This window comes from Marmota flaviventris, chromosome 12 (genome assembly GCF_047511675.1).
Source record: "Marmota flaviventris isolate mMarFla1 chromosome 12, mMarFla1.hap1, whole genome shotgun sequence".
In the NCBI taxonomy this organism is placed as follows: Eukaryota; Metazoa; Chordata; class Mammalia; order Rodentia; family Sciuridae; genus Marmota; species Marmota flaviventris.
Window position 1 is genome coordinate 54,697,385 of NC_092509.1, and position 22,748 is coordinate 54,720,132.

The 22,748-nt window shown below is 41.7% G+C and overlaps 1 long non-coding RNA gene across 4 annotated transcripts in view; it reads right to left on the reverse strand.

The window, feature by feature from the left end:
- Nucleotides 1-7,829, reverse strand: part of LOC114087195 (uncharacterized) — an 82,484-nt gene extending 74,655 nt beyond the window's left edge. For all 4 annotated transcript variants that reach the window (XR_011703957.1, XR_003581756.2, XR_011703956.1 and 1 more), the window contains exons 1-3: nt 7,739-7,829; nt 4,067-4,187; nt 555-653 (exon numbers count right to left, since the gene is read on the reverse strand). This is a non-coding gene — a long non-coding RNA (uncharacterized lncRNA). The remainder of the gene's footprint in view (nt 1-554; nt 654-4,066; nt 4,188-7,738) is intronic.
- Between the last annotated feature and the right edge of the window lie 14,919 nt (nt 7,830-22,748).

Sequence of the window (22,748 nt, forward strand, 5' to 3'; positions counted from 1 at the left end):
TGTTATCTTAAAGTCTTCCAGGAATCCAACTGGTTAATCTTTCAGTCCAACTTGGATGTTGGCTTTTAACTCTTGAGACCATTTTCTACTTCACAACTGTCCATCTCAGTTGTTACTGTTATTTAGAATCCACCTTCAAGCTCATTAAGTGGGAATTTCCCCCTAGTCCATTTAAATGAGCCTTCCTGGCAAAGGGAGATTTTGAGGATGGCTGCAGAAAAACACTTATCACCATGTTACTGGAATTCTGGGGAAGGAGGGGAGAAAGCCTGTATTCTGGCTACCATGAGTTGTGTATCTTCTTTCACCATGCTCTCACCATGATGTACTGCCTTTCCACAGGTCCAAAGCAATGGGACCAAGTGATCATAGACTAAAACTTCCAAAACTATGAGCCAAAATAAACCTTTCCTCTTTTTAAGTTGATCATCTCAGGTATTTTGCTATAGTAATGGGAAGGTGACAAACATAATGAGAATATGTGCTCAAATGTCTTATTTACATAAATAACCTGCCTCATTAAAAAGTAAATTTCAGAGTATGGTGGCTCATACCTGTAATCCCAGTGGCTCGGGAGGCTGAGGCAGGAGGATTCCAAGTTCAAAGCCATTCTCAGCAACTTACAAGGTCCTAAGCAGCTTAGTGAGAAGACCCTGTTTCAAAATAAAATAAAAAAAAATTAAAAAAGGACTAGGGATGTGGCTCAGTGGTTGAGCACCCTGGATTCAATCAAAAAAAAAAAAAAAAAAGAAGCACTTCAGGTGTCTTTTAAGAATGATGAGCCAGGCATGGTGATACATGCCTGTAATCCCATCATCTTGGGAGGCTGAGGCAGGAGGATAGCAAGTTCAAAGCCGGCCTCGGCAACAGTGAGGCGCTAAGCAACTCAGTGAGACCCTGTCTCGAAATAAAATACAAAATATGCCTGGAGATGCGGCTCAGTGGTCGAGTGCCCCTGAGTTCATTCACTGATACAAAAAAAAAAAGAAAGAAAAAATGAATGATGAAGTGAGGAAAGTGAGGAAAAGAAGGTTAATGGAAGACTAGGCTTGGGTAGTAGTCTGTGGGATACATAATATTAGGGATGTAATTCTGGCTAGAAGTGGCCCACAAGTTTGGTTGTGAACTTCTCAGTAGACAGTGAAAGAAGGCAAAGGGACCAAGTGACACAATTTAGAGCCCTTAAAATAAAAGCAAAATAAAAGCAAACCATTTGCCTGAGAGCCATTTCCCTGAGATTGTGGTCCTCACCCTTAATGGACAGTCAGGGTATGCTAGCAAATGTGCTCCGGTGTTCTAGAACATTGTGGCTGATGTGCATGCAGGGAGTGGAGTTGAGGGACAAAAGTATTAATGTGCATCAGGAATGCCTGGGACACTGAGGGTTATTGATGCTCATAATGCTGTCAATGACACTGTGATGCTAAATTTTGTGCCAGCTTGAGGATGCTTAGATATTTGGTTGGACCTAGTTCTAAGTGTGTCTGTGAGCAGACTGCTCTGCCTAATGTGGGTGGGCATTAACCAGTCAGTCAAAGATCTGAGCAAAACAAAAGGCTGACCTCTCTCAGGAGTAAAAGGGAACTCTTCTGCCTGGCAGGATTAGTTCCCCCCCCCCCCCCCCGCCTGCTTTTGGACCTACATTGAAAGGTCATCTCCTCCTATGTCTTCAGACTGGAACTATAGCACCAGTTCTCCTGGTTCTCAGTTCTTTGGACTTGGACTAAAACTACACCATCAGCTTTCTTGGGTCTCCAGCTTGCCATCTGCAGATCTTGGGAGTAGCCAGTCTCCAAGATCACATGAGCCAATTCCTTATGATAAATCTCTTTCTCTCTGTTTATGTACATCCTATTAGTTCTGTTTCTCCAGAGAACTCTGTATGCTAATTGTACTAATTGTAAATTTTGTTCTTGAAGGTATATCTTGGGTTCATAGGTTTTCTAACCAATATTAGTGAAAGGTGGGAGGATTTTGAAGCCTTTCACCATTAATCTTTAAGTATTCTTTTTTTTTAATTCAGTGCCAGAGATCAAACCTATTAAGTACTCTTATATTGCTAATAACATTGATTAATAACATTCATGGTGTACTTCTAAGCACTTTACATATATTTGCTCACTTAAGCCTCCTAATAATATTTTAAAGGAATAGAGCTCACGGTCATGTAGCTAGGAAATGATGTTATGTTTTCCAGGCTTTAATCTGAATAACGCTGATCTTTCATTTACTCTAACTGTGAAAACAGGGTAGGGATCTGTTGTGGAAGATAGCTCAGGAATTGTTTTCTTTTGAACTTGGAGGCTTCTCTTTCTGGGGGAAGGAAGTGGTAGGCACGTGTGCAGTGTAGTCTGCATATGGCGCCTGCAGGTAGCAGCCCAACCCAGGGTGCTGGTAGAAGAGCTCACGGGAAGGAGGATGTCTGCAGGAGCTGCTGTGATGTGTGGGAAGCCACGCTGGGCTGGCTCTGTGGAAAGGTGGCCTGCAGAGCAGCTGCAAATGAACCACTCATTTTCCCCCAGCCACTTGCAATTTACAAAGCACTCTCCCGGTGTCATGCATAGCCTGTGAGTATCAGAGCAGGCATTAAAACTTCAGTTGTTTGACACTTGGCTCTGTGCTTTCCACACTACACCTCCCTCTCTCCCCAGTTCCATCTGTGCCTCAGGAATTTCTATTGAGAGTCTGTCTAAATACCAGCATGCAGCTGAAGAAGGACACAAGAAGTAGGGTAGTAAAGCACACAGACATCCATAAAAAGCAAAAGTGGGAGAGAGGAGCTAGACTGGCTTCGCTGTGGTTGGGAGTCGTTCCCACCACCTTAGCTTTCCTGTTGGATGTTCCAGTCTCCACAGTCCTGACTTCAGCTCAGCAAGAGCACATGTCACCTGTGGGGCAATGGCTGATATGTCTGCATTGTGGGAGGGCAGCCCACACTGGGTCTGGAGGGCGGTTCTCAAGGCAGTGCCTGTGTGGGTGTGTGCTTAATAAAGCCATTGCTGAAGCTTAGGTCACCCTTGTGTTATCTGTCTCTTCCTATTAAACATATTTCAGGCTGCTCTTTGGGGTAGTTAGTTTGCCTGCTATATTTGGAAATCACCCCCAATCCAGAATCAGCCAAACTGGATTAGGGTGATGTTATTATACCTTATTCCCAAGGGCCACCTAGGGAAGTGTGGGCTGACGATTCAGTCCGCCTATCAGGAGCCTGACTGTAAAGCAGGCTCTACCTGCAGCTTGGAGATGGCTGTTGGAAATAGTGGGCCCTCGGTTTGGAGGATCCTGATTAACCTGTGCCTGGCCTGTTGTTTCTGCTACCTCCCTTCCCGCCAGGTAAATACAGCTTAAGACACCCAGCTTCTGATTAAAGCTACATGATGGAACTTGTACCAAGGATGCAACTGATGGCCCGTGTCAGCTTGTTGGAGTTAAAAAATATATTTTAATTTGTTTTGCTCTCTGGGGAAATTATTTGAGTCTGCATGTGCTAATCAACTTTCACATGAGCTTTCAAAGAACCTGAAATGATTCAAGCAACAAAATGAGATTTTTTTAATCTACATAAATGCAGAAATCTTTTGCCTTCTTTTTTTAGAAGAAAGGGAGATTAAAAAAATTCTAATTCCTTCCTCCCTTTCTCCCCTAGGACACTGTCATTAGTGGTTGTTGGAAAATGATCATATGAGTAGTACCTCGCCTAACATTTTCACATGTATTTTCCCTTTTTAGTGTAAACTTTATACCAACTCTGGAAGTCAGTAGGGGTAGCAAGTGTTGTTTCCCCCTTTTAATAGAAGAAAGTGGATCTTGGAGAGATTGTGCAATTTGCCCACATTCATGTGGCTGAGGGGCTGCAGAGGCAGGACTAGAACCGAGTTCTTTCAGGACCTGGCTCACTGCTCTTTCCATCCTCCCAGCTGCCACATAGCAATAATAATTCACGCATTGCTATAATAGAATTTGTAGGAGAACAGAGTCAAGATAAAATGGATTTACATTGCATCCCTCCCCTCCTGCATCTGTTGAGATAAGTCAGGTTAAGTTACACCAAAGTCCGTGGCTTCACCTGTATGCCAGGTCTCCTGAGGATCTGTGACTCTCCAGGGAAGTTGCCTTCCTTGTCTCCAAGCTGGTTGGATCTACTGTCCCCCATCTTCTCCCATATCAGCAGGAGACTTCAGGGTGCACTAAGGAAGGAATGGAGGACTGAAGAGTGACCTGTTGGCTTTTAAGCACTTCAGACCCAAAGTGACAAGATTCATAAACTGTCACAGCCATAGCTAGGTCAAGTTGCATGGCTCTGCCCAACTGCACAGGCAGTTGTGAAACCATGTTTTCTGTGTGTCCAGAAAGGGCAGGAAACCAGAAATACTGGTGACTGTTAGCTATGACCACCACCCACTCCACAGCCAAAAGGTCTGTACTGAGGAGCAGGCTCCTCTTTAGACAAATGTGCATATCACAGATCTTACGGAAAGTGTTTGTACCACCAAAAACTTATTTTGGAAAAACATCTCAAAATTCAACAGACATATAATAGTATGAGCCATGCAGCCTCTGCTAAGATTGTAATTCCTGGGTTCCTGATCAAATGGGGGACGAATCCTAACAGGTCTAAGAACGATCCTGATTTGGCCACTGTCATCTTCCCCAGCCTGTTCTTTCACCTCTCTTTACAGGACAATTCACGTTGGTTGACCTTTCATTTCTCCCACAGGGAGTTTCTAACACAGGATCACACTCACATGGAGTCTGTCTCTGTCTTTTGTCTTGCCGCTCTTTCTGCCTTAAGATATTCCCTCCCCACCTACTTCCTCCAGGTTAACTTCTACTCTTCCTTTTCCTCCCCCTCTTTCTTCCTTCCTTTATTATTTATTTATTTATATATATATTTATTTTTTTTGTGTGTGGTGCTAGGCATTGAATCCTGGGCCTTGTGCATGCTAGGTAAGCACTTTAGCATTGAGCTACACCCCCAGCTCTTTATTCAGTTCTCAACTTGACATGGCCTTTTCCTGACTGGGTTAAACCCCTTCTTTCAGGTCAGGGAGAGGGACTAGTGATAGCTCTTATTCTTAAGATCTTAGGCATAGCACAGAGCCGAGCTAGTGCCCAGAAGCAACTGAATATGTGTTTGTTATAGAAGTACGAATGGATAAATGAGGCCCAGAAGGCTTAATGCTGTGTCAGGTTGAGTGACAAGACTCTTGGGTTTCTGCTTTGCTACCTGTGCTGTAAGCTGCAGTCAAGATGACTAGTTCCGAGCTTTGGGTCCCTAAATCTCTTGCTTTGGGTGCCAGTGTACCCCTGTAGAATGCCCTTGACTTATCCATTGCCTTATATTCTCCCACCCTTTCTTTAAAGTGGAAGCAATGTCTTGTTCTTTTCATTTTCTATTTCTATAGCATGTAACAATACATAATTGTAAATGCCATTAGGTACCTGAATTATTTGGCTAAAATCCCCATTAAAGGTATTGTTTAATGGGAACAGAGCTTCTGTCTTAGATGATGGCCATGTTTTAGAAATGGGTGGTGGTGATGGTCACGCAGAATGTAAATGTACTTAGTACTGAACTGTACAATTAAAACTAGTTAAAATGGATAGCTTCATGTCTGTTTTACCACAATAGAAATAAATCCCCATTATAATGTATATGATTCCACAAGTACAAACAGAATACTAATCAAAATAAGTACTCAGAACATGACTGTAGACAATATCATGGTGTCACCTAAGTGGACCCCATCCTGCTTCCTGTCATTAAGCTAGTACTGTTGTGCTGTGAGGAAAATTGCTGAGACGAGTAACAGTTTTGCTCCCCGGCTTCTTATTATTTAGGAAGATTATCCCCCAAACGAGACTAATTTTGGCTCCATAGAAAAATTCTCCTACCTATTTTCCCAAGATGAAAATTCAGTTTCACAATTTCCAACTCTCATTAGACTTTTTTATTATTTTTCCCTCTGATAGAACATGCTTTAAAAATCGTTTCAAACTGTTTCCTATCCTTGTGCTGATAAAGTAAATATTCATGGGTTCCCCTTGCCTTTGCCCCCAAGCTTTAAAATATCCAGACACATATTGATCGGCTTGGATGGCTGGTTTCTTTATACCGATTTGACATCATTGCTGCATTTGATATAACATTAAGTATAAAGAAAAGTATGATTTCCAAGGGGTTTTTGACAGACCCGAACTAGGACCCCACTCTCACTTTCAAGGAAACGAGGTGATCTGCATTTCACTTGCTTCCTGGTGCGTTTCCTTTAAGAGACCCGGTGCCCAGGCTGTCCAGGGCAGTGGAGGGCTCCCTGCGGCCTGGTGATGGATGCCCTCGTCAGGAGTGCATATTGGATCTGTTACACAGCTGTGATATACGATTCCAACATTTCAGGGTTGATTTGGATTTTCTGTACTCCCTGACTGGAATTTTGCTGCCGTGTTGTTTTGTGTTTTACTGTTTGGCAAGAGGAAAATAAATCTAGAAACCTGCTTAGGAAATGGGCATGCTGCATTCAATTCTGTATTAAAAGATCTTAAAAGCTAGCCCTTAATTTTCTTATCAGTATAACAAAGAGTTGAGCTAAGGTCCCTGCCCTCGGTGGAGATTCTAAAATTCTAGCTAACAAATAGCAATATTAAGGGACCCAATATCCCTTACATTTTTCTTGTCTGACAGGCCCAGAGGGCCCATTGTCTGTGGGTTTTCATGGGGTTGTTGCTTATCCCCCAGGGTTGATTGATCTGTTTATTCTAAGCTTGAGGCCAGAGCTGGAAGGGAGGCCGTTTGTTTTGGGCACTGCTGAGAAAAACAGACTAATCACCTAAATACCACCTTGGGGAATGAAGGAGCTCTAAAAGAAACTGAACTGAAGGGAGCCTGGGCTTTGATGTGGAATGAGGAGGAAGAGGGACTGGGGAAGGCCAGGGAAACCTGGAAAGCTGTACTCAGGGGCTGAGTGATGAGGGAAAGCACAAAGCTCCCAGGTGCCCTGGCTTGGCAGTAGGAGGGATTTGGTTTCTTTAACTGTCCAAGAGTGGGACCCCACCCTCCCCATTTCAGAGGCCCCCCTCCTTCAGCACAGGCTCCCCCAGATCCTGGTGCTGACACTGGGCGCCTTCTCAGGGGCAGGTGAGCTGTGCAGAAGAGGGGAGCCCAGATGCCCTGGATGTTGCCTTTCTGGTCAGCAGTTTGAAGATTTTCAGATGAGTTAAGACCTAAAGCAGGAAAACTTTCCTCAGGTAGATGGCTCCTGGTTTTCATTTCTATCTTCAGTGACCCTGAAACTTACGGGCACACCTGGAAATTTAACACTTTTAAGCAACCTAATGTGTCTCAGACTCCAGGTCACACTCTACCTGCTTTCCAGGTTAGAACAGTGCCAGACCTCTCTCCAGAGACACTCCCATAGAAGCACAGAGGAGGCAAATTTCTTGATTCTCTTAGTTCAAACTGCCTCTTTTCAGGATTCAGAACTTACAGAAGATCTGGGGGATAATCTAAGCATATTAGGATTTAACTCTGGGTCAAGCCAGCAAATATTTATTAAATAAACACAGCAGACAGGGTGCTATAATACAAAACAAATCAATTAATCAACATCAACACTTGTCACTGGTTGGGGGGGGCGAGTAATATAATGAATGACTGGCAAATACAGGTGTGAATTCCACTTAGCCTCAAGAAGACACAAACAGGAAGATTCTGGAAAGAGAGGAGGCAGCCAGTACTAACCTGAGTATTCCTCAAGGGCTTGGGCAATCACCTCCTCTGACCTTCCAAGAGGCTGCTTCACCATGGAGAGTACAGTCTGTCAGAACCACTGCCTTGTTCACTGGTATCTGTAGGCGACAGACCAGTGCTAGAATTATCCTGGAGCTGTGACATGTCATCATTTCCTGTCACTGGTCTTTTGCAGTGGAGACTTTGCTCTGAGTCTTTAAGGTCATAGGATTAATTTAGAAAGTAAGAAGGATGACTGTGGGGGGTGGGGCTCTGGTATACTCATTAGAATTCTAGAATGAAAACTCTGTATATTATACATAATTTAATTCCCTTTCCTGCTGTGTCTGTCATCCCTGAGATTCCATGGGGCCAGATTAGGTCAATGTGAGCTGGTGAGATAAGATCTAACAAAACAAGGTGTAAAGGCTGTCTCAATAGCCAGGAGAAACTTTACTACTGGAGACCAGCCATTGGGGGAGGGGAACCTATTGTATTTTACTCCTAGAAAGGAGGAAACTTTGTAAACATAAATAAGAGGGGAATATTTTGATCACAGTTCTTTCAGGAATTTATATCAACTGTTACACATCTTCTTGCCCTGGTTAGGGGAAAATCTAAGATCCACAAAGTATCATGCCCTGCAGAATGAGCTTACGGAGCAGGGAGAGACACAGTACAAAATTGAGTCTGTATAATTCTTTTTTTTTTAGTTTTAGATGGACATAATACCTTTATTTTATTTTTATGTGGTGCTGAGGATTGAACCCAGTGCCTCACACGTGGGAGGCAAGTGCTCTACCACGGAGCTACAACCTGAGTCTTTTTACAATTCTTTCAGAGGGGAAAATGCATTCACAGATGCCAGGAGATCCAAGGAGAGGATGAAAATTTGCTTTGGAGTGGACTGGATTAATAAGATCCAGCAAAACCACATTCTTTGCTTTTGAAAGAGACAGTATGTGCAGGAGTCTAGAGATAGGCCAATAAGAGAGAGGGGGGTGGGGAAACAGCAGGGGCTGAAGTCAGGTCTGCTGTATAGATTGCAAGGGCGCTTAGCTTGGATGGGTCACACTGGCACTATTTTTTGATGCCTACATCTTTTTGATTGATAAAAATCACTGTGCAGCTAGGGCAGTGGATGCATGGAGATGAAACCCAGTAAAGCCATTGTATCGTTTTCCCTTGAGTGCCAACTCCCAGGAACACCAGGAAGCAAAATACTCCATGAGCAAATGTCACGAGAGCTTTATAATAGCATGTCCAAATTCAATTCACTTATTTACTCAGACTTCTAGGACCCGTGTCCTTGTGCATTCGTCTGCCAGACTTATCACCTTTGAGACTTTTCACAGCTGTCATCATGTAGTGTAAGTAACAGCCTCTGAAGAGTGGGTGACAATGTGGCTACATCTTGCTCAGCATTGCCCATGAAGTCTCCTGCCATGGCCACGTGCCAGGCCTGACAAACAGCCGTGAAAACAACTTGTCATAAAATGATTTTAAAAAATTATTGTTGGGGTTACTTCATTATTACATCTTCCATGCTTGGCAAAATAATTACTATGCTAAGTGTGTTTTTTAAAAATCTAAATAAAACATTGATGAAGTGTTTTCCTATAACTGGATGGTGGAATATTTAATGACCTATGAGTTTTGCCTTCTGTATGGATCTCATACAGTCTCTGTCCTTCCTGGAAAAATATATCCACAAATTACTGAAAATGAATCTTTATTAGTATTACAGGGATATTTTTATGAATAATACTATGATTCAATGTGAATGGGTGAAAATAGTGGTCCAGTTCTAAACCTAGGTTGGGGAAGGAAAGATGGTACGTGAAAGTACAGTCCTGTGGCTTTCAGAATATGGGGGACACATTTTTTGAGGGTTAGATTTATGAGTCTGTAATAATTTTCTGTTCTCAGGTGTGGATCCCTCCAGTGGAAATGCTTTGGGTAGGCTCAATGTCATTATTTTGTCTACTACCTGCCTTTCCATTAGAGAATACATTTGTTCCTGCCAGACCATTTTATAACAATGAAATGACATTGTGTTTTTAGAAATAATCATAAACTAAACTTATGTAGTATGTTACTGTTTACAAAGTGCTTTTATGCCTCTTTTGCTTTATTTGGTGATTATGATGGTCAGCCCTGTGAGGTCAAACAGCTATTATTCTTACTTGTTCCAGACGAGAGATGAGAGGCTCAGAGCACTGATGTGATAGGTGTACTGCCACACAACTGATGTTCAGGGCAGAGGCAGGCTGGACCCAGGGCTTCTGAGTCCTGGTCTACAGATTCGTCCTCAAAATCTCTTTACCACTTTATTATTTCTTATCTGAGTAAAGGTCATTGGAACAGAAAGCAACATTCAAGGCAATTTTTAGGTTTATAGAAAAAAAAATGAAAACTACAGGATGTTCCCATGTGCCCTTTCTCCTGCTCTCCAATTTCCCCTGTTAACATCTTGCATTAACATGGTACAATTGTTATTATTGATAAGCTGATATTAATACATTAATATTAACTAAAATCTATAGTTGACATTTTTGAGGGTTAGATTTATGAGTCTGTAATACTTTTCTGTTGGAGTTCACTCTTTCTTGGACATTCTGTAGGTTTGGGCACATGTATAATTATATGTATCTTACAGAGTTGGTGTGTATCAGATTCTGTATCACTGTGGCATCACACAAAGTAGTTTCATTGCCCTAAAATCCCTAGTACCTTCCTCCATCTCTCCTAACTCCTGGAAACCATTGATCTTTTTACTGCATTTGCCGTTTTCTAGAATGTCATATAGTTTTAATCATCTACTACATCTCTACCACTTTTCGAAGCCTGATATTTTTCCTTCAGTGGGTCTATCAACAACAAAAATTCACTAAGTTTCTCTTTGAGATAAACCATTTTCATGAAGATATGTGGGTAAAGAAACCTCTCTGTTTTTCACTGCTGTCCCCTATCTTAATCTTAGAATGTGGACAATAGATTTACCTGTTGGTAAGATGTCCTTGCTTAATATAGCAATCCTAACTGGTGACAAACACCAAAAATTTTCTTTGAGGAAAATGAGCTAAAGTCTTCCCATTTTTAGTACAGCCTACATGTGATATACTCTGGATGTCCATACATCTATGGATATCAGTAGAGAATTTTATCATTGTGATTAAGGAAAACCAGCTTATCTGAGTAAAGATCATTGGAAGAAAGCAACATTCAAGGCTTCCTTATTCCCTTTTGAGATGCTTCTTACTAGTTAGTGCTCCAAACGAAAGACTAGATAGGTCACACCATGCCAAGTGGCTTAGCCATTCAACACAGCAGGCCTGACTTTTGTGGTCAACGATGTGGATTTGATGCTCAGACAAATCAGTACCACCTTGGAACTCACCCTAACTGCTGGAAGCTGTGGGAGCCCAAGTGGATACCCCTGGATTGTAAGGGGAGCTAAGAAGGTGAGCTTAGACCTCAAGCCCTTCTTGCACCAAATCCAGCACTGGACCAACTCAAACAATGTCCTAGCAGACCGAAATCAGAACACAGGGGGTGTGTGTGTGTGTGTGTGTGTGTGTGTGTGTGTATGAAGGAACTGAAAGCTAGCATTGGTTGATGGAAGAGACCACATTCTGGGATTGGCATGATTATGGCAGAGGAACAAAGATCACATCTAGTAACTGAAGTTTCTTAAACATGTGGACTGCCCATTTGCTTGCACATGTAATTATTGTATTTTCTGTTGTTTGGGGGGGATGTTTGTTTTTTTTTTTAATCATTATTAGAGCTTCTTGAAGTGACAAAGAGATGAAGAATCATAAATATGTTTAAAACTTTGTTGCTTTTGAATGAAAGCAGAGTATGGTGTTAAAAAGATAACCAAGGATTCCTTGGTGCCTGCTCACTCTTGTAGTGCTGATGCAATAAATCTGGGTGTTTTAACCTTCTCAGTTAGGTGGCAGCATAGTCTAGTAGAAAATAGCTCTAGCTTGTGGGTCAAAATTTCTCTAATTTCCTCCAAGTCTCTTACTGATATTATATTTAGGGACCCTGGACAAGTCACTTGATTTCTCTTGAAATCTCTTGCCACATCTGAAAAATGTGAACAAATATATGATACTTGGCTTTGACTTGGGACAAAAGATTTTTTACTGTCAATATAGAGCTTAATTATGTTTTTAGACTGAAAATCTTATGCCATAAAACTTGATTTCATATAGCTTACTTATGTTAATATCTCTGTCTTCTGTCTTACATATTCATGTTCATCACGTGTATGGAGTGTATATATGTGTGGATGTGCACAGATTTTGTGTGTATACACCCACATATGTATTTTATGCTTTACGATTTTACAACTCTTTTGCAGGAGTTACCTCATCTAAGCCTCCCAAAAATATCTCAGAAGGGCGATGTTCTTGCATTTATTACACACACACACACACACACACACACACACACACACATACACACATAAGGTTGATAAAAGTTGTGGTTCCTGAAACTTGATATGTTTACCAAGTTTCTGAAATATGGGAAAATGAACTTCATTGTATACAAAGGTCAGAATTTCAAGTGCCTTTGTAATCAAAATATGAACAAGTTTGGAAAAGTTGCAAAAAAATTCATTGAACAAAACCAGGAAGATCAGCCTTTTGCGAAAGGTCTGTTTGATGGAAAAATGCCAAAATATCTGTGCTGAACCACAAATTTGCATGTTGGATTGGATTTCTAAGGAAGTCTCTGTTCAGGACAGTACCCTCCAATCAACCTGAAAATTCTGTTTCAATTTGTTAGTTAAGAAAGGCTCTAAAAGATCCCATTCTCAAAGGTCCCGCCTGTCCATGCAGTCATTAATTTATTAATTAAACTATGCATCTATTTATTTGTTCATGCACTCAAAAGCATTTACCAAGCTCATACTATGTGCCCTGAGGAGTATTCAGTTGGAATTCAGAATAGAAGCAAACAGTGGAACTGAATGTGGAGTGTCCACAGGATCTGCCATGGGGGTTTGAGGTGGAGTTGCATGGATTCTCCACAGTCCAGGCTGAGCAGTATGTAGATTTGCAGACCAGGGATAAACTTATGATAGACAGAGTTGCTGGAAAAAAGTAAGATCAGAAAAAATATTGTTTAGGACATTTGATCTTTAAGACATAGATTTCTGTTCTTGTAGGACTTTGAAATGTACTAGGCTGTGGAGAAAGAGAATTCTTTAAGTGGAAGCAATAAATATTGATAGTGTTTTATATAAAACTTACAAAGATCATAGAAGATGCTCCTGTGAGCTGGGGAAGGCTGGAGCTGGGGAAGTCTCTAGAGAGAGATCCTATTTTGCAAGATTACAGAGATGTGGGGAATAAAATGAAACTGAGTGCTTTGGGTTGAGACTTAGTCTTCTTCTTCCTCTGTGGTTTTCCTTAGCTTAGTGCCAGGGCACCTGCATACTTCCCTTCCCTTAGGACATCTCCTGCTTTGGTGCCTCCCACTGCCTTTGGAGTATGTAGTAACTCCCGATCCACCACAGGTCAGCATGGCCATCCCCCAGGTGCAAGAATGCTATGCTCCTATGGGCTTGTTAACACAAAGACAGTCCAAGACACCATGTTCCTAAAGAAAATTGACATCCACACTGTATAAGGATGGGACATTTTCCTTGTTTATCTGTGCATACACAATACTTAGTATAATACCTGATACATTAAAGATGTTTAATAATAAATATCTGTGGAAAAGAGTCTTAAGGTTCTCCTCTAAATTCCGTTGACAAGATTACAAATGTTTGATTCTGCCAATTTTCCAGCTAAGGAAAACTTCATTTAAAAAAACTCAGAATCACATAGGTTTATCACATTCACTATAAATTTATAGACCTTGGCACTTTAAGATATATCCATGATATATGGAGGTTTTGTGAAGCTGTTATGTCTTTAAATACTTGTAGAGGTCTTATGACAAAATCATGAGTTTTGCAGGAAGCCATTCCAATTTTGGGTTAGGAATGTAATTGTTCATTGGAGGGTGTTATCAATGAGCAGATTCATTTGTTGACATGAGCTTGAAACCAGGCCTCTCTGTATACCATTTTGCTTTCATTGAATACTACTTTGCCCTCAGCCTAGGAATTTGTAAAGACAACCTTAAGAATCCACTTCATCCAACCATCTGATTCTAGGAATATGACTTTCCATTTAACCCAACAGATATTTGAAGAGCTTCCTGTGGGTCAGGTACTCTGTGTATGGGATACAGTTTTGGGATAGAGATTCTCTGCCTAGAACAGTTGTTACAAGCTTTACTGTTACCTCTAGCTGCTCTTTGGACTACCTGGAAACCACTGGTTTATTGCTACTGCCTGCTTATTGTTCAATGGAGACAAAACAAAGCAGAAGATTTTCAAAATAAATGCAATGACCTTGTAAGTGGGATTTGATGCAGAGATGGGCAGGAACACAGACCACTGTCTTTCCCACTCAGAAGAGCAGTCAGGTCACAATAAAAGATTCCAGCCAGTGCGATTTCCCTAAGGGCAAGGTGAGTTCTTTTTGGTACACTTTGAGCATAGTTGCAGTAAATCTAACCGATGTTTTCCAAATATAAACAAAACTCCAGCAAAGCAGCAAGATTTTGTCTCCTGACTTCATTTTTATTGTCACAAAGGGATTCTGTTTAGAAAGAAAACAAGCCGTTAGAATATTCCAACCGAAATATCATTAATGTGATTTAGTAGGTGGGTTATTTAGGGTTACTTCGCAAAGAAACCGTATTTCTGGACAGAGGTAGATGTGTTCAGCATCACACAAATTCACTGAAGTGGCCTTTATTTCTTCCCACCCAGGTAGTTATCCCATCCTTAGTCCAGAGACTCAAATTCCAACGGCTCTCTGATTTCTTCCAAATGCAGGTTATGGGCCATTTTCTTTTTCAATTTTGGTGGCCTCACAGTGCTCAGAAATGTTGATTTTTATGAGGAGGCCAAAAAAAGTCCGAATGTGTGCCAAGGCTTTGGTTGTGGGCTTGGCACCATGAGCTGCAGCTGGTGAGGTCTGGGAACAGCCAGCTTCCAGGGGATATGTTTCTCACAAAACCATGTTCAGAAGGGCAATCTTTATGGCTTCTATAGATTTAATAGGCTTTGCTCTGTCTCAGAGAAATATATTCATGATTTGAAAAATCCATGGATTTATCCACAATTGGGAAATACCATTGAACTAGAAGGTGACTTTGAAATCATCTTTGGCCAATTCCAGTTCAGTTCCTCCTTTTGCAGGTCAAGAATGAGTCCCCAAGAGGACAAATGATTAGAGGGCATTCATCATTTCTCAGTCTTCATTCCTTCTTATCTTTCCTTTCTTTCCCTACTTCTTATAGTCTGAAGAAGTGAAAAAAATTATTATGGTCATAGTGATGTTAGGACCAGAGTTAGAACCAAGCTGCAAGACCTCAAACCTTATACAATTTGGGGGGCCTTCTTCAAGAAACAGAATTAGATGACCCTGTGCATATGTTTCTGAGGCTTCTCCCAGGCCCTTGGAAGGGACTCAGGCAGGTAAGGGGCCCTGTTGCTTGAGCTTTCTTTTAGCTTTATGGTAATTCCTTTTCTGATTAGGGCCATTAGCATTTCTTTCATCAGCCCTCCTCTCCACTTACCCCCTGTTTAATCATATTAAATAGATTTGAGGGTTTGAATCAAAAACTCTTCTTTTATTTGGTGGTGTTAGTGTAAATGATCAGAGCATGTAGAATGAATGTAATCATTCCATGTGGTTATTTTAGGTTGTTTTCATTGTATTCTTGCCTTACTCATTTTCTTCTCTTGCATTTTGGCCTTTCCCCTCCCCCGCACTTTTAGCTATGAGACAACTCTAGAAATCAGTATTCATCAGACCATAGAGTAGGATTCTTGACCTTGGAGCCGTGAATCCTGGCTCCCTTGGTACTAGGTGCAGAGAAAGGTCTTGTTGTTATCATCATTATGACAATTTTCATGTATCAAATGCTTTCTATGTGCCAATCACTGCAGGATTCTGCCTTACCAGAGTCTGAGAGGACTCCGTGGTCTGGAAGAGTTGAGAATGGCTGTTTTATATGGCTATGAAGGAGTCTAGCCTCTTACATTTTTTTCTTCCGGACAACTGTAAAACATCAACATGTTTCCTATTAAATTGTTTTTCAATGCTTGAAGACATTAGATTAATAGGAAAAAATGAGCACGTATATTTTTATAAGGGTAATGTATTCAGTGATAGAATGGGGTTTATCAAACCTGAACAATTTGGGACTTCTAGAAAGCACAGTAGTGGTCTAACCTGGGATTGAAGGAATGTCTTTATTCTAGACATGCCAATAAACACTTAGCCAGGTTAAAGGGAAGAGTGGCAGTGAGGGGACTATCTGGATCCTGTCAGGGCCTGTCAGGAAAGTGACAGATGAGGGTAGGCAGGGGGTCCCTGTGTGAGTGGCTTTGCTGACAGAGCTATGTTTAGCTGAGGAGGAAAAAGAGGAGGAGTCCAGCCTGGGGAGCAGAGACCTGAGCTTGTTCACTCCTGTGCCATTTGGACCATTTTGTAATGGGCAAGCCATTTATTCATGGGGGAGAGGAGCAGCGGATCATGCTTAACAATTGTTAAAATAAGGAATTTTGCTAGGTCCTAAGGATCTTTAATGGCCCTTAGTCTCTTTGTTTCTATTTATTCTTATTCTCTCTCTCTCTCTCTTTTTTTTTTTTTAGTTGTTGATAGATCTTTATTTTATTTATTTATATGTGGTGCTGAGAACCGAACCCAGTGCCTTACACATGCCTGGCAAGTGTGCTACCGCTGAGCCCAGTCCCAGGCCCTATTTATTCTTATTCTTAAACGTATCTCTATAACATAGAGTAAGATAATGAAAGAGTTAATAGCTATGATTTTACTTTGTAAGACTCTCTCTTTTGAGTATCTAATATGAATTTTATTTGTTAATTACTTGGATCTGTCAAGTGTGAGCTAGATCGAATGCCTGTGTAAGCATTATCTGCCTTCATTCATGCTGTGTGTATGTGTGTGTGTGTGTGTATGTGTGTGTGTTTTAACATATGTATGATTCCTAGAATGGCCAGCTGCTCTGTGACTTCCACCTGACAAGAAGCTTATTCTAGCAAAGACCAGGGGATCTGGTGATGCCCTTTGCTGGTTTATAAAGGTCTAGGTCCCATGAGCATGAAAGGGCATGCCACTCATTTTGACACTGTGACCCCTTGTCTGGTCATGACACCTGGTTGTCACACTAGGAGGGCCTTTCTCATGACAAGGATGTGCACAAGGTTTTAGATGATTTTGATTGTCTGTCACTGGGAACTTGACAACGTGAAGGTAGGTGAGAGAGCATTACTCATTCATCCTCATAGTGGGAGCAGAGACTCCATGGCAGCCCTTCATGTCTGCACATTTCCTGATGCATTGTGTTCTTATTAATATATTGTTATTGATTGGAGGGCAGTTTTCTCTAATTTTCTGTCATTTTGTAGTTTTGTGTAAAAGGTACTAAATGGTGAAATTAAAATAAGGGCTTCTGGATATTTCTGGAAAACACCAGCTAAATTCACAGGCTCTTAAAGTGGCAGTATGTTTGACAAGGTTTTGCCTTTTTTGTGGTTTTTCTCTTCTCTGGACAGGGAAGCAGGATAGAAGGGGCCACTAGTCTCTAGAGATTTTCCAGTGATGTGTTACTCGGTGGAGATCAAATTTTTTCCACTGGCTTTGCATCAGGATTGGATCTCATTCTATTGTCAGGTCTGAGGGAAGCGTCTCCTTATCAGGGCTGTCATCCCACCACCTGTCACTGACACAAGTGGAGAGGGATACAGTGGTCACTAGTGTATGAATGGGAGAGGCAGAGTTAATCTGCATAAACACCCTGTCATTCCTGCCTGTGGTTGCAAAGCTCCTCACTCACCCCCAACCTCCTGTTCAATTTGAACCACAGACAGATAAGGCACCTGGAGTGGGCTGTGCCTCAGGAGAGGCCAGAAGTCCAGCCAGAACCATGCACCCACATGTGGTAGACATGGTCCAGTTCTGTTCTCTCATTCATTCCAGTGGCTGAATGGCTGGAGGCCACCACAACATCTCTCACACACATTTGCTTCATTCTTTTCCCTTCTCCTGAAACCTCTCGTTCCCAGGCTCACAACTCTCTCCCTCTCATCTGCACCTTGAAGGTTCCTGAGATGATAGATATCATAGCAGACATAAACTAAATAATTATCCATGGAGCGACAGGTATACAATCAATCAATAAGACCAAAAAGTATTTTAATGTAATAATTTACATAATAGTTTGCTGAATGGACAGAGTCCACTCTCCAATTCCAAAGTTCCATGTGCAACCTGTACCTCTTAGAGAAAGGAACCCTCTAGACTGGTCTGAGGCAGGAGGACAGGAGTAGGAGGGGTTTCGTCTTTTCATGGCTGAGACCCCTAAGTAGGGTGGGTGATAAGCAATCATATCTTCAAATGCAGTTTCCCCCAAGAATCCCAGGCAGACGGCTTTGGACAGGCAGGCTGGCATGAGGCCCAAGGCAAGCGGCCACATGTCATTCATGAAGATGAGCAGGAGGGATAACTGGCACTGGAGTGGGGGTGGGAAGACAGTGAAGGCATTGGAGGAGGTCTGATTTAGTCACTTGTTCCTATAATGATTTAAAACTAAGTGATAACAAAATACATACTCGCTAGTGAGGGGGGTGTAATGTGGGACACTGGCAAAGAAATAGAAAACCTATGTAAGGAATGGGATTAGAGATTCCAGAGAAGCAAGATGGAAAATGCACATCCAGGGACCCTGAATCCATAATCCTGATATGTCCGAGGAGGAAGGCTCAGAGCAAGAATGCAGAAGTGATTTGGGGGTGGTGGGAATTTGCCGTGAGAGATAGCTGTGGAAAGGGCCCAGGCACTTTGGGGCGACATAGAAACACTTGCTGCTCCAAAGCTTAAGCTTCTCATCCTGGTGTGAGTGACAAAGAGCCTGGTGTCCTGCTCCAGAAGGATGTTTGTGAACACTGGTGGTTTCTGAGAACCACTGTTCCGAGTTGTTGAGCTCCCAAAAGATGAATTTTAGGAGAATCTCACAAACTAACTTTGAGGGGAGGCAGGGCACTCTTTCTTAATACTGAAACTGAAAGAGCAAATGACCACGGTGCTTGCAATCAGCTAAGACTTCAACTGAAAACACAAATGTGTTAGTCAGATTTTATTGCTGTGACAAAAATACCTAAGGTAAACAACATAAATGAGGACTATTTGTTTTGTATTAAGAATAAAAAATTGATTTGTGAAGCAATGATAGTAGATTTTCATTATTCACTCTTTTCATTTTTGCCCTCCTCTTTTCTGAGAAGAAAAAGTGTTTATCTTCCTGTGCTGATCAGCTTTCCATCACTGTAACAAAACACCTGAGACAAACAAATTAGTTTTATTTTGGCTCAGAGTTTCAGAATTTTCAGTCCATGTTTGCTTGGCCTTGTGGCTTGGGCCTAGGCAGAACAGCAGCACATCATGGTAGGAACCCAAGGTCAGGGATAATCGTACACCTCGTGGCAGCCAGAAACCTAAGAGAGAAAGGAAGGGGCCAGAGTCTCAATATCCCCCTTTAGGCATACCCTCAGTGACCTAACTTCCTTCCATTAGGTACCACCTCTTAAAGGTTCTGCCACCTCCCAGTAGTACCAAGTTGAGAATCAAGTCTTCAATACATGGGCCTTTGGGTTATGGTTTCCAGATCCCAACGATAACAACAGATTAGAAATTTGGCAAAGGAAATTTGAGGGACTCAACATTTGCTAAAACATTGCATCTAGCCAGACACAGAGGTGCACACCTGTAATCCCAAGTCACTTAGAGACTGTGGCAGAAGAATTGCAAATTTGAAGCCAACCTGGACAACTTAGCAAGACCCTATCTTAAAATAAAAATATTTTTAAAAAGATCTGGGGGTATAACTCAGTGTTAGAATAATTTTGGGTTAAATCCCCAGTACTACAAAAGAATAAATAAATAAATAAATAAATAAAACATTGCAAGCTGGGTGAGGTGGCATATCCCTGTAATCCCAGCAATTTGGGAGGCTGAGGCAGGAGGATTACATATTGAAGGCAAGCCTCAGCAGTTTAATGAGACTGAAAGCAACTTAGCAAGCCCCTGTTTCAAAAGAAAAAAGTAAAAAGGGCTGAGGACATAGCTCAGTGGTAAAGCACCCCTAAGTTAAATTCCTGGTACCACAAATAAAAATAAAACATTGAATTCCGCCCAAAATAAAGTGGTGTTCATGGTGGACACCTTTGTGACAATCTATCTGAAAGTGGGGCAGGATTTCCAGGGAGCCTGAGGTTGTTCCAATTGGTGGCTGCAGAGGATGCACTTTATTTTGCATGGATTTATGGTTGGCTGGGAAATTTCATTTGAATAAATGGATATGAGGGATAAAGGAATGGATAGCCACTGTGTGGTCTTCTCTGTGTAATGTATAGCAATAAAATGATGCATAAAATGTGATAAAGTGTACTTTTTATGTGTGCCTGTGGTGCTGAGGATGGAACCCAGGACCTCAGACATGTTCGGCACATGCTGTCCCACTGAGCTACACTCCCAGCCTGAGGCAAGAGTATGCTTTTTACATGTGTAGAAAATGCAGGGGTTTTTAAAATGAGACTTTGTGTTTGGACTAGAGTGCACATTAGAGAATATAGCAAGTATACAATTATGAGTTAGATTAAGCTGCCCTTGAATCTTCTTCTGAAGGTATTTGCATATTGGTGGTTGGAAGAGTGTGCACGCAAACTTTCTTTGAACTGTTGTAGATGCATTCAAGCAGATGACTAAAAATGACATAACCCCCACCAGTCTCTCAAGGGTCAGGTGAGAGGTAGGTATAACATTTCAGGTTGGAACAAGGGTTCTCACAATTTATGAGTATTCACTCCCCAGATCTGGACTTGAAATTTGAAATACTGTATGTTCTTGGTTTTAACTCCTCATTTCTCCTGCCTTCTCGCCTTGCATAGCTACCCCCACTCCCACGGCTAATGTAAGTTAGTTGTATCCAGGAAGATGCAGCCCAACCAGGTGTCACACAGGTGACAGGGTCCCCTATGAGTGTCCATACTGTACACAGGCCGAGAAGTTTTGCTTACTGGTTTGCTGGTTCCAGCACTGTGCTGTAACTTTGTTCAGGGTCCAGTCATCATTTTCCTCTTCTTTGGGAGGGTATCTCTGACTTCTTTCGTCACCCACCTCACCGCTGCACAGGGGATGGCTTCGTTGGCACATGACATGCAGAGGGGGGATTGGACTTCTCAGAAGACTCTCTCCTAGAGACATTGTGTGTTTTCAGTGTGGATCTTTCCCCTCAAATCTAGCAGAATGAGAGGAAAATATGGGGTAGGGTGCCAATGTGAACCCATGTGGTGGTAAAAAGGATTTATTGGGAAGCAATAATTATAAGACTGGTAGAAAATAAGAAAACAGCATGCAAGACAAAAGCAGCAAGAGACATTATGGCTGAATTATTACAATACTGGAACTCCCCAGAGACTGTTGTATACCCGTGTTCACAGCAGCAGCATTCATAATAGCCCAAGGTAGAAAAAACCCAAGTGTCCATCAGTAGATGAATGGTTAAACAGAATGTGGTGTATACATTCAATACAATATTATCCACCCTAAGAAGGAATGAAATCCTGATACCTACTATGACATAGATGAACCTCGAAGACATTATATTAAGTGTAATAAATCAGATGTGAAAAGCATAAATGCTATATGATTCTACTTTTATGAGAAGCTGAGAACAGTCAAATCCATAGAGACAGAAAGCAGAATGATGGTTATCTGGAGTTGGCAGAAGTGAGGAATTATTTAATGGATACTGGTTTTCAGTTTGGGATGGTGAAGAAGTTCTGCAGATAGATGATGGTGATAGCCGCAGAACAATGTGATTTTACTTAATACCACTGAACTGTACATTTAAAAATGGTTAAAGTGGTAGATTTTGTCATGCATATTTTAACATCCATACACATAATTGGAATTCCCTATGTTTGATCCTTAACATTTAACTTCTCCAGATCTTTAAGTATTTTCTTAATGAGTGTGTTGGGGGAGTGTGTGTTGCAATGAGGCAGAGATCTTATTTGGGGTTTGGAAGGAAGCAGAAAAGTGCAGTCTCCTGTAACCCATATAAGATACAGGAAACAATGTGTGTGGGAATCTGTGATGGCCTCTCTCTGTTTTTATTTTGCAGAGGAAGTGCTGGAAACTCCTTTGAGCGTCTTGCATTCTTACCAGGCAGCTTTAACATCCACACTGACATATTTCAGCAATCTCATAGCTGCCTACTAACTTAATTTGTGTTTTGCACATTCCAAACACCTAAGAACATTATTAAAATGTTCCTTCCTGGTCGTAACTAAAGCTGTTCAGTCCTTGTGGCCTGGTTGATTAATGGCAGGGTAATTGCCCTTCATTTCTTTGTCTTCAGAACATTGCCACCTGGGTCTTTACTGCCCTGGAAGCAGATGTCTTGTGCAAAGAGTGAAATTCCTACCAGTTATTCTCTCTTCATACAACACCTAGGTGAGAAGCCACCAGGGTGCACAGGAAGGGTGTCAAGCAGGCAGCCCTGCAGGCAACTTTGGGAAAATGACCTCTGCCTGGGATTAGGCTAGGGCTCCTTAGGGATCAGTAGAGAACAAGGATCATCTTCTGGAGAGGAGGATGGATGCCAGGTAGGTGAAGGAACAGAAACAACCAAGGATGAGGAAGGAGTTTGTAACACCAGTTTGTAGCGTGTGTCTATGAAGGGGCCCTCTGCGTCCATTGCAAGGCTCATGGCTGCCACCCCTACCCAGGACAACAAGAGGAAAACAACACCTTTATTTGATCATGGTTTTACTTGACACAGGAGCCTTCATATTAAAGATTCTAAGTCCCAGGATGAACTACCCATTCTCATGCTTAGGTTGGAGGAAGCATGG